General features: G+C 46.2%; 1 long non-coding RNA gene across 1 annotated transcript; it reads left to right on the top strand.

Moving 5' to 3' along the window:
• Positions 1–4,936: 4,936 nt before the first annotated feature.
• On the top strand, positions 4,937–8,492 carry LOC123085855 (uncharacterized). The gene is made up of 2 exons (XR_006440026.1): positions 4,937–6,399; positions 8,240–8,492. It is a non-coding gene; the product is annotated as an uncharacterized lncRNA (long non-coding RNA).
• The last annotated feature ends 2,714 nt before the right edge of the window (positions 8,493–11,206 follow it).

An 11,206-nucleotide genomic window follows, 5' to 3' on the forward strand; every position in this document is an offset into this window, starting at 1 on the left:
GTTTGCATCTGCTCCTGCAATAGGTCTGTCACCTAGCGGTGCATTAAGGACATAATTCTTCTGTGCAGCAATGAGGATAAACCTCAGATCGCGGATCAAATCCGCATCATTGCTACTAACATTTTTCAACACAATTTTCTCTAGGAACATATCAAAATAAACATATGAAAGCAACAACGCAAGCTATTGATTTAACAACATAATTTGCAAAATACTACCAGGACTAAGTTCATGATAAATTTAAGTTCAATTAATCATATTACTTAAGAACTCCCACTTAGACAGACATCCCTCTAATCCTCTAAGTGATCACGTGATCCAAATCAACTAAACCATGTCCGATCATCACGTGAGATGGAGTAGTTTCAATGGTGAACATCACTATGTTGATCATATCTACTATATGATTCACGCTCGACCTTTCGGTCTCCGTGTTCCGAGGCCATATCTGTATATGCTAGGCTCGTCAAGTATAACCTAAGTATTCCGCATGTGCAACTGTTTTGCACCCGTTGTATTTGAACGTAGAGCCTATCACACCTGATCATCACGTGGTGTCTCAGCACGAAGAACTTTCGCAACGGTGCATACTTAGGGAGAACACTTCTTGATAATTTAGTGAGAGATCATCTTATAATGCTACCGTCAATCAAAGCAAGATAAGATGCATAAAAAGATAAACATCACATGCAATCAATATAAGTGATATGATATGGCCATCATCATCTTGTGCTTGTGATCTCCATCTCCGAAGCACCGTCATGATCACCATCGTCACCGGCGCGACACCTTGATCTCCATCGTAGCATCGTTGTCGTCTCGCCAATCTTATGCTTCCACGACTATCACTACTGTTTAGTAATAAAGTAAAGCATTACATCGCGATTGCATTGCATACAATAAAGCGACAACCATATGGCTCCTGCCAGTTGCCGATAACTTGGTTACAAAACATGATCATCTCATACAATAAAATTCAGCATCATGCCTTGACCATATCACATCACAACATGCCCTGCAAAAACAAGTTAGACGTCCTCTACTTTGTTGTTGCATGTTTTACGTGGCTGCTACGGGCTTAAGTAAGAACCAATCTCACCTACGCATCAAAACCACAACGATAGTTTGTCAAATAGACTCCGTTTTAACCTTCGCAAGGACCGGGCGTAGCCACACTCGGTTCAACTAAAGTTGGAGAGACAGTCGCCCGCAAGCCATCTATGTGCAAAGCACGTTGAGGGAACCGGTCTCGCGTAAGCGTACGCGTAAGGTTGGTCCGGGTCGTCTCATCCAACAATACCGCCGAACCAAAGTATGACATGCTGGTAGGCAGTATGACTTGTATCGTCCACAACTCACTTGTGTTCTACTCGTGCATATAACATCAACATAAATAACCTGGCTCGGATGCCACTGTTGGGTTTCGTAGTAATTTCAAAAATTTCCTACGCACACGCAAGATCATGTGATGCATAGCAACGAGGGGGAGAGTATTGTCTACGTACCCAACGCAGACCGACTGCGGAAGCGATGACACGACATAGAGGAAGTAGTCGTACGTCTTCACGATCCAACCGATCAAGCACCGAAACTACGGCACCTCCGAGTTCGAGCACACGTTCAGCTCGATGACGATCCCCGGACTCCGATCCAGCAAAGTGTCGGGGAAGAGTTCTGTCAGCATGACGGCGTGATGACGATCTTGATGAACTACAGTAGCAGGGCTTCGCCTAAACTCCGCTACAGTATTATCGAGGAATATGGTGGCAGGGGGCACCGCACACGGCTAAGGAACAGATCACGTGGATCAACTTGTGTCTTCTAGGGGTGCCCCCTGCCTCCGTATATAAAGGATGGAGGAGGAGGAGGCCGGCCAAGGCTAGGCGCGGCCAGGATGTGGAGTCCTACTAGGACTCCAAGTCCTAGTAGGAGTCCACCAAGAGGGGAGGAAGGGAGAAGGAAGTGGAGGAGTAGGAAAGGTGGCCGGCCCCCTTTTCCCTAGTCCAATTCGGACTAGAGGGGAGGGGGGGCGCAGCAGGCCTTTTCTCCTCTTCCCACTAAAGCCCATCAAGGCCCAATACTTCTCCCAGCGAATTTCCGTAACTCTCCGGTACTCCGAAAAATACCCGAATCACTCGGAACCTTTCCGAAGTCCGAATATAGTCGTCCAATATATCGATCTTTACGTCTCGACCATTTCGAGACTCCTCGTCATGTCCCCGATCTCATCCGGGACTCTGAACTCCTTCGGTACATCAAAACTCATAAACTCATAATATAACTGTCATCGAAACCTTAAGCGTGCGGACCCTGCGGGTTCGAGAACAATGTAGACATGACCGAGACACGTCTCTGGTCAATAACCAATAGCGGGACCTGGATGCCCATATTGGCTCCTACATATTCTACGAAGATCTTTATCGGTCAGACCGCATAACAACATACGTTGTTCCCTTTGTCATCGGTATGTTACTTGCCCGAGATTCGATCGTCGGTATCCAATACCTAGTTCAATCTCGTTACCGGCAAGTCTCTTTACTCGTTCCGTAATACATCATCTCACAACTAACATATTAGTTGTAATGCTTGCAAGGCTTATGTGATGTGTATTACCGAGAGGGCCCAGAGATACCTCTCCGACAATCGGAGTGACAAATCCTAATCTCGAAATACGCCAACCCAACATCTACCTTTGGAGACACCTGTAATGCTCCTTTATAATCACCCAGTTACGTTGTGACGTTTGGTAGCACCCAAAGTGTTCCTCCGGCAAACGGGAGTTGCATAATCTCATAGTCATAGGAACATGTATAAGTCATGAAGAAAGCAATAGCAACATACTAAACGATCGGGTGCTAAGCTAATGGAATGGGTCATGTAAATCAGATCATTCAACTAATGATGTGACCTCGTTAATCAAATAACAACTCATTGTTCATGGTTAGGAAACATAACCATCTTTGATTAACGAGCTAGTCAAGTAGAGGCATACTAGTGACACTTTGTTTGTCTATGTATTCACACATGTATTATGTTTCCGGTTAATACAATTCTAGCATGAATAATAAACATTTATCATGAAATAAGGAAATAAATAATAACTTTATTATTGCCTCTAGGGCATATTTCCTTCACTTACGGCTATCATTATAAAGGCGCATGAGGCGCGAGTCATGAGCATGATCAATGGATGTAGCCCGATGCAACGCCTGTCCCTGTACGCGGACGACGTAGTACTATTTATCAAGCCAACTTGGCCAGATCTCCTGTTCGTCAAGGAAACTCTCACAATCTTTGGAGTGGCATCGGGGCTTAAAGTGAACTTCGCCAAATCTGCGGCAATTATGATTCGTGCTGAGCCCGAGGATGAAGAGCTCGTCAAGTCGGTGCTACCCTGGAAGATCACAACCTTTCCATGCAAATACCTAGGCCTCCAGTTAAGCATCAGACAACTCAAGAGATCCGAGTGGCAGCCGATTGTGGATGCGGCCCTGCACATTTTGCCAGGATGGCAAAGGGGCCTGGTGACTAGACCTGGAAGGCTTATCCTCGTCAATCAAGTCATGAGAGCACGGGCAACACATCACCTCATGGTAGCAGAGGCGCCAAAATGGGCTCTGGAAAGAGTGGACAGAGGTTGCCGTGCTTTTTTTTGGGCCGGGACGGAGGAAGTGAATGGCGGCAAGTGTGTGGTATCCTGGGCAAGAGTTTGTAGACCAAAGCACCTGGGCGGCTTGGGTGTAATTGACTTATACAAGCACGGCATTGCACTAAGATTACGATGGGAATGGCTTAGACGCACGGATGCTTCCAGGCCTTGGCAAGGGCTCAACTTGACCGCGGACAAAAAGGTGGCCCAAGCGTTTGGGAGCCTGGTTAAATGGAAGGTGGGAGCGGGAGACAAAATTTTGTTTTGGAAAGATCGGTGGATCCATGGTGCAACCATCTCAGAGCTGGCCCCCTTGGTGGTGGCGACAGTTCGTACGCAGGTGGCCAACAGGAGATTGGTACGTGATGCGATGTGCATGCATGCTTGGATGAACGACGTCGTGGGTGACCTATGCACGGAGGGTCTAACCCAGTTCATCGCACTTTGGGAGATCATATCGGAGATTCAATTAGATATTCAAACTGAGGACAGCCCCATATGGGCTTGGAGTGTGACTGGAGTCTACACCGCATCATCTGCATACAAGATGCTATGTGAGGGAGGAGTTAGATTTCACTCTTTCGGAGCAATCTGGAAATGTTGGGCGCCACTGGCATGTAAAATCTTCATGTGGCTGGCAGTGCAATATCGACTGTGGACGTCGGACAGAAGGGCTAGACACGGTTTGCAAGACCAAACGTCTAAATGCTACTTTTGTGATCAAGAGGAAGACACAGTCGACCACATCTTGCTGCAATGTGTGTTCTCGAGGCAAGTGTGGTACCTGTGCATGTCGAGGATGGGATTGAGAGTGGAGCTTTGCCCAACATATGGATCCCATTTGGTGCAATGGTGGACGGAAGCTAGAAAGCGCATACAAAAGCAAACTCGGAAAAGATTTGACACATTCGTGATGCTCATTTGCTGGACACTCTGGAAACAGAGGAACGCAAGAGTGTTCGGATCAAACCATATCAAAAATGAATGGGAGACGGTGGACTTGATCTTCGACGACTTGAGGACTTGGGCTACGGCAGGAGCATCTGGAGGAAGACCGATACCCGAGTAGTAGAGTAGTATTTAGGAGTGGAGTGGAGGTTTGGTTGGGGTCGGCTTGTGACCATCAACTAGCTCATTGTTATAACTCTTGTACATATTTTTCTCCCTTCTATAAAGCTAAGATACGCCTTTGGCGTACCCTCGAAAAAAAAAGAAGCCGTAAAAAGGCCTGGCGCGCCAGCCAGAAAAAAGCCCGCGACTTGACAAAAAATTTGGCCCATCGTGAAATAGACGCGCCGGCCCTCCGGCGACCAGATTCGCAGCGCTACCCCCAAATCGCCCCTGCCTCCACCAGATCGACTGTCCCGCCGCCCACAAGACCTAGCGCATCTCACCGCCGGGGCGCGGCCACCTCCAGCGCTCCTCCACCCATCACCACCGGAGCTCCTCCACCCATCACCACCGCAAGCCGCCGCCACCCCCGAGCATCCACTACCGCCGCCGCTCCCAAGCATCCACCACCTCCAGCGCGCCCCGCCCCCACCTCCAGCGCTCCTCCACCCCTCACCACCGCAGCTCCTCCACCCCTCACCACCACAAGCCGCCGCCACCCCTGAGCATCCACCGCCGCCACCGCCCCCAAGCATCCACCACCACCACCGCCGCCGCCCCCAACCAACCATCCACTGCCCACCTCCTCCTCCTCCTCCCAACCATCCACCACCCTCCACTTGACCGCAAGCCACTGCTGACCACTGCCGTCGTCGCCTAGAGCTACATCTCGGAATCGTGCGTTTCCTCCCCGAGCACGGGTCCACCTCCTCCACAAGCCCTCGAAGCAGAAGATCACCGCTTTGGCCCTCCTCTCCAGCGGGAACCTCTGGCTGCTGAGCATCAACATCGCTAGCTGTTGTACTGGTTTTGAACAATTTCTGCGCCTCCTAATACTGCTTACCTGAAGGTATATAGTTGTATTAGAGTTCTTACATCATGGACATGTTCCCAATAGCTATGCAAAAATAGTTTCTACTATTGCTTCCCTCTTTGTCTTGTTTGTTCTGAATGTGCAGCTATACACAATGTGTAGAAGTGTAATAATATTGAAGTAGTAGCACTGAACTATTCTGTTAGTTAGAGCAAAGCACCAATTTTTAATTGCTTTGATCTAATAACATAAAAAACATGAGCTTTGGAGTAGCAGCACTGAACTATACTGTCAGTAGCAGCACTGAACTATTTTGTTAGTTAGAACAAAGCATCTATTGTCTGTCAGTTTGAAGGTTATTTACTTTGATCTAATAACAGCAAAAACCTGACTAAGTTGTTTAGTTGAGCTTTGGAGTTCATTTTAAGTCTTTGTTTGTTGAGTTGATGCCCCAAGGTAGCACCATCTTTGTTTGTGTTTTGCGAAATACGAGATGTGGATAGACAATGTGCTATGCTTTTATGATATAGACTTATGGCAAAGATGTGGACAAAGCACATGCTATGCAATATTTCACTTAAATTAATATCTCTATGTTACTAACAGCTTGCTCTTGTTTACAAATGCAGTGTATATTTGCGTGGTGTATTTCCTATAGTATTCCAACTTATATTTTATTAGGTGACTCTAGCTTAACCCTTATTAATTTTACAAGGTGATATTTGTAATTTGTTTGGGCTTAGTGTCACCTATTGTCGGCCTCCTCTACATCCTCTCCAAGTGCCACCTCCTCTACTTCTTTGCCCCAACTGAGAGAATTTGACATGTGAGATTACTTTCCACACTTCTGTCCCTTTTTTCTTCAGAGCAGTAACTAGAATGAGTCCAGTTTGTTTATCTTGGCCCAACTGGTACTATCTTTGCCATCCTATAGCCCAATTTTTTTATGTCGAAGAGATCTTCCATTTACCAATGACTATTATGGTTGATTTCTTAAAAGTCTTTGCTTCATAGTATGCAACTGAAAGTGGATTCTAAGTTCATGGAAAAAGCAGCAGTGCGACCACAAGCAAACTAAGGAGGTCATAGTCTTGGTAGTTAAGTCTTGGCTATAGTATTTTTCTTTCGGATACATGCTTGCTGCTATTTCAGAACATTGAAACTTCATTTAGCATTTGGTTTCTTATAAGCTTCATGCAAATGAAACTATAGTGAACATATGAACTGAGCTTTTGCTTGGCATGTGTATGCATGTCATGAATGTGCTAAGTCTTTTTGTGCATACAATTAGTGGAAGCTTTTACATGTCCAGTGTATGCATGTTCTGGAACTAAGCTTTTGCATGTCCTATGTAGAAGGCATGGTTTTTGAGTCGCTGATTAGTCGTTGTATAGTCGCCGACTAATCGCCAAGTCATTTTCTAGAAATTAGGGCGACTCGCGACTATACAACGACTTATGGCGACTATACAGCGAATTTCGTCGACTAATCGCCGAGCCGCAGGGCTCGCGGCGACTTGACTATTCACGACTCAAAAAGCATGGTATTCGGAAGCTTAGTCTTTAACCCAATACTTTCTTTCCTTGATGCAAGTAAAACGATGTCACATTCTTGGTTATATCTATGGTCCTCCATCATCTTTCATAAATCTAGTTATGTTATGCCGGACTTGCATTTTTTGGGAGAAATGTACCTTTTCATGTATAAAAAATGGTTGACTCGCATTACACTGTTTAGTATTTTGTATGCAAACATGAATCTTACTACAGATACACACTGGAAGTCTAAAATCATGCTAGTAGAAATATGTGTTTTGTTAGCTACGCATCTATTTTGTTGAATGCATCTTGTACAACTCAATTTGTGATTAAATGGTTGTTCTGCATATATGGTTGCCAACCGATTGACCATATAAGACTGGAAACTGTACGACCTTTTGGCATTTAACTTGTTCTATTTTTGTTACGTTAATAATTTATTTTTGCAAAAAGTGCTAGTCCAGTGGATAAGAACATCGGCACATGTGATTGGGAGCCCAAAAGACTAATAAGAATGTACTCCCTCTGTAAAGAACTATAACACTCTTATATTTCTTTACAGAGGGATTAGTAAACTACTTCAACGTAACACTAGACATTTTATTTCATATATTCTGTCATATTCGGCTGGAAAAACGTTTGAACTTTGCTGTTTTTCCATGCGATGGAATTATTTCATATGTTTTACTACAGGCTTTGTGTGTTTATACGAAAACACAAGATCCTATGATGTCAAAAATTCATACAAGTTGTGGATGTCACTTCTTTTTGTCACTTGCTATTTTGTCTTATGTTCAGTTTTCTAGACAACATTCTATAGAATTTTCACATACATGAAACTAAAATTAATATCAGAGGTAATGAGATGATGTAATTGTGGTCAACTAGATTTGCTTAATTTGTGTGTTAAAGCCTGAAACTGCTGACATTTTATAGTTTCCTATTAAATTGAATATTCACTTGATGCCTTTAAGGAAGTTGATGAGAAATTCTCTTGATGATGTAGACGTCTTTGTTATAAAATAAGTGGGAATGGTGCACTCATTATCTTCTTTGAGTGTTGTAAATCAATGTATGCAAATCATGTTTTATAATACATGTACTTTCAATTGTTCTCTTCATGTTCAGGTTGGAGATGTCCCCGAAGACTGGTTAAGATACCTTGCTGTAACCATATGCTCCGAGCTCAAGTAGAAGACTTACAAGCTTTACTCTTTGTGCTACTTCCATTCTGTACAACTTGGACGTCTTGAAACTGCATTTGCTAAATTATGATGCAATTCTTTATGTGTAATCTATGAATAGCATACATTGTAACGATTTAAATGCTTGACTATGAGAAATTCTAATATAAATGTGAAGTACACATGCAATTTCCTTCTACCTTATTTGAATGGGTGCCTCATCAATGCAATACTAGAGCGGAATAGCCATATAGGTCGGGGTACTTGTAGCACTGTCACATTAGCTGCTGGGATAGGTGTTAATTGCCAAGAGAACAAGTCTGCCGGGAGAATAGAAACTGTCGTGGGAAATGTGAACATGGCGGCATAAAAACTGCCGGGAGATCTCTGTCTGCCGGGAATTATAATTCCCGGCAGCTGTTCTCGTGGCAGTTTTGTCTGCCGGTAGAATATCGTTCCCGGCAGTTTGTCTACCCTAGTAAGTGACTTCTCCTGATAGTTTTTCTGTCCTTGCGTTAGTGTTGTGGTGTAGTGATATTGCCTTGCATGATCATGTAGTTGACATCGTATTTGCGGCAAAGCCACCATTCATAATTTTCATACATGTCACTCTTGATTCATTGCACATCCTGATATACCGCCGGAGGCACTCATATAGAGTCATATTTTGTTCTAAGTATCGAGTTGTAATCCTTGAGTTGTAAATAAATAGAAGTGTGATGATCTTCATTATTAGAGCATTGTCCCATGCGAGGAAATTAAAAAAAAGAGAAAGGCCAAAAAAGAGAAGACCCAAAAAAATGAGAGAAAACGAGAGTAGGGGCAATGCTACTATCCTTTTACCACACTTGTGCTTCCAAGTAGCACCATGATATTCAGGATAGAGAGTCTTATTTTGTCACTTTCATATACTAGTGGGAATTTTCGTTATAGAACTTGGCTTGCATATTCCAACAACGGGCTTCCTCAAAATGCCCTAGGTCTTCGTGAGCAAGCAAGTTGGATGCACACCCACTTAGTTTCTTTTGTTGAGCTTTCATACATTTATAGCTCTAGTGCATCCGTTGCATGGCAATCCCTACTCACTCACATTGATATCTATTGATGGGCATCTCCATAGCCCATTAATACACCTAGTTGATGTGAGACCATCTTCATCCTTTTTTCCTTCTCCACAACCACCATTCTATTTCACCTATAGTGCTATATCCATGGCTCACGCTCATGTATTGCGTGAAACTTGAAAAGGTTTGAGAATACTAGAGTATGAAAGAATTGCTTGTCTTGTTTTGTGCATGATCTGAATATTTTGTGTGATGAAGATGGAGCATAGCCAAACTATATGATTTTGTAGGGATGAACTTTCTTTGGCCATGTTTGTCGGATTTCGGGTTCCGGCAGACCCTTGAGGTTCGAACAATGGGGTGCGCGCGGAGATCTCTCCCCTACCGATCTACGTCCAATCTCCTCGCGTGATCTAAGCTGGAAACAATGAACAACACAAGGGACACGAGGTTTATACTGGTTCGGGCCACCGTTGTGGTGTAATACCCTACTCCAGTGTGTGCTATAGTGGATTGCCTCAGGGACTGAGGATGAACAGTACAAGGGAAGAACAGCCTCGCGAGAGGTGTTCTTGAGCTGGTGCCATGAATTGCTTTGGTGAGTTCAGTCGCCTCTCTCTCTCTCTCTCTTTGCTGGGGTTCTACCAGATCTCTAGCCGTCCCTCTACTCTGTGGTGGCTAGCTCTATTTATAGAGGCCCTGGGCTTCTCCCCAAATAATGAGCGGGAAGGGCGCCAACACTTGGCCATTTTGAAGGGAAACATATAGTACAAGTTATCCTGACCAAAGGTGGTCTTCGGCTGCCAAAAGCACTGGTGATGACGCCGTCTTGGGCTCCACGGTGACCTCCATCCTGCTGCTCTGCTGGTCTTGGTCTCGTTACACCGGAATGGTAACCTTTGCCGATGCCTTGGCCTGTGCTTGCCCCCTTTGCACCAAAGGGAAACAAGGATACTGCGCAGGCAGGGCCCGCCTGACGCCCGCCTGGTCTCGATCGTCATGATTTACGTCATGGGCTCCTCGCGAGGTGCCCCTGCCTTGATCTCTCCGCCTCCTCGTGAGCCTGCCCGATGAGGCTGCCTCTGAGAAAGCTTCCGGTCGTCCGCCCCACGAGGCTTGGCGCCTCGCGAGGTTCTTGAACTTGAGCTGATGGAGATGGGCCGCGCTGGGCCCCCACTTGAGCCACGCCGCAGGCAGGCAAGTCTGGGGACCCCCGTTCCCAGGACACCGATAGTAGCCCCCGGGCTCGGCCTAGCTGGGAAGCGGAGGGGCGAGTGCGAAGCGCCGCAGGCCCTAATAGCCTGCGGCCTTGGGCGCCACGTAGCGACTGATTGGACGTGGGCGTATGCGCTTCCCCATGACGCCTCGGCGACCGCACGACTTGGCAAGTCCCTGCATGCAGAGAAATCTGGTCATGATTACCTATGATCGTGGTGCTCGGTGGTTGGCCTCCTCCGGCTATAAGTACGGGGCTGCGTGAGCCCCTTCAGCCCATCCCTTCTTGCTGCTCCTTTTCTTCTTCTTGGCTGCTCGCCGTTCCCATGGCTCTAAAGAGATTCTTGACCACGGAGAAACGAAAGGCCCGCCAGGCAGGGCCTGACTTCCCCCCGATCAAGCGCGGCTGAGGCCGCCCTCGCAAGCATTCCACGGTCCCCGTAGTGGCTTCCCGCGGTCATGGAGGCGGTTCCCTGCGCGGTGGTGAGCGCCCGGCCGCCGATGGGGGGCACGCCGTGGCTGCGCGCCCCCCTAGGCCATGCTTTCGCTCTGTGGAGGTACTGCCGGAGTTCGTCGTGTGGTCAGCGGACCCAACCAGCACGCGGCTCCAACTCCCCCGTTTCTTCATAGGT

The sequence above is a fragment of the Triticum aestivum genome, chromosome 4A, assembly GCF_018294505.1.
Source record: "Triticum aestivum cultivar Chinese Spring chromosome 4A, IWGSC CS RefSeq v2.1, whole genome shotgun sequence".
Taxonomy (NCBI): domain Eukaryota; kingdom Viridiplantae; phylum Streptophyta; class Magnoliopsida; order Poales; family Poaceae; genus Triticum; species Triticum aestivum.